This window comes from Octopus bimaculoides, chromosome 18, assembly GCF_001194135.2.
Source record: "Octopus bimaculoides isolate UCB-OBI-ISO-001 chromosome 18, ASM119413v2, whole genome shotgun sequence".
NCBI lineage: Eukaryota > Metazoa > Mollusca > Cephalopoda > Octopoda > Octopodidae > Octopus > Octopus bimaculoides.
The window spans coordinates 51,204,040-51,205,586 of record NC_068998.1 but is presented as its reverse complement, the minus strand read 5'-3'; the positions used below and the strand labels follow the sequence as shown (position 1 = coordinate 51,205,586).

At 38.5% G+C, this 1,547-nt stretch overlaps 1 long non-coding RNA gene across 1 annotated transcript in view; it reads left to right on the top strand.

Moving 5' to 3' along the window:
• Positions 1-1,547, top strand: part of LOC128249872 (uncharacterized) — a 126,464-nt gene that overhangs the window by 56,338 nt on the left and 68,579 nt on the right. The window contains exon 2 of the long non-coding RNA XR_008266003.1: positions 462-789. This is a non-coding gene — a long non-coding RNA (uncharacterized LOC128249872). The remainder of the gene's footprint in view (positions 1-461; positions 790-1,547) is intronic.

The following is a 1,547-nucleotide window of genomic DNA, read 5'->3' as shown; positions in this document are numbered from 1 at the left end:
GGTGGTAGTAGTGGTGGTCGTATTAGTGGTAGTAGGAGTGGTGTTAGTAGTAGTGGTGGTAGTAGTGGTGGTAGTAGTGGTGGTAGTAGTGGTGGTAGTAGGGGTAGTAGTAGTAACTGGTATTAGCGTTTTGTTTCCTTTTCTTTTATTACTTCTCCTTCTCTTCACTCTTTCATTTCCCCCTTCTTTCCACCCCACCCCTTTCTCCTGCTCCTCCTTACCTCCGTCTCTTACCCCCCTTTTTTCTCCTTGCGTTCTCTATTTTCTTCTTCATCCTCTTTTACTTGTTCCTCATGGTTTTCCTTTCTTCTTCATCATTCTCTATTTCTTTTCTCCTCCTCATCCTCCTCCTTCGTTTTCTTTTTTCTTCATCGTTTTCGTCGTTGTCGTCGTTCTCCTCCTCCTCCTCTTCTTCCTCCTCCTTGCTTTAATGATGCTATCACTTGTTTCCCTTACCACAGCTGTTGAGCGTTCGATGTTCGATTTCCACTTTTACTGTGAACATCCTGGGAAAATGATGACTGAGCCGATAATTTCGATGATGATGATGATGATGATGATGATGATGATGATGATAATGTTGGTTGTCGTCGTTATAGCAAAGCTGTGGCCTCTGTCATGACTGATAATGCTGAAGGTAGTGATGATGATGATGATGATGATGATGATGATGATGATGATGATGATGATGATGACGATGGGTGAAAATAGGTGAAGGTAGATATGGCGATGGCGGAGGAGAAGGTCGAGTTCAGAAAGGACGCCATATTTTTCACGACCATAAAAGAGGTTGTATATTTTATTTGATTTTTATTTGATTTAATTTTTTTATATCTTTTAATGTTACGTTTCACCCTTGTTTTTTTCTTTTCTTCAACGTAAAAAAACAAAATCCGAGAATTCATGGCTTTTAATTACTGCCTGATTAAATATTGATCTCTAATGTACCAGACTAACATTTCTATCTAGTTGTATTAATATACTTACTTTATCGATCTCTCTCACAACCCGTATTTGATCAGAAGCATCACGAGGTGCCTAATTTAGTCGACCAGGTGCTTTATTACCGCAATCAACTCGCCTGTACTAATAACGATTTCGTTTCATTTTAGCAGAAGACCAGTTTATGATGTAAACCAATTAATCAAGTCTCTACTGGGGCGACTGAATTGATTATCTGAAATGCACTAATAATTTGCTATGTTTTTTTTTTCCTTCCTCTAATGGCATGAAAATTAGCTGCGCCTGTTTCACTACACTTCATCCCTTTCATCACTTTCTAGTCACTACAGTACAGACTTGAAATTAAACCGTTAGTTAAGACGGCGTTGTTATTACGTTAACCATTGTTAAGTCTGATGCGGAGGATTTCATTGGCTAAACTATGACTGACTTTTTTTTTTCTACCATCGTATACTTTTTTATAACAGAACATCCATAAATATTACCATTTGCCTACCTACTTAATTACCTACCTACCTACCTACACATATACATACATACACACACACACACACACACACACACACACACACACACACACACAC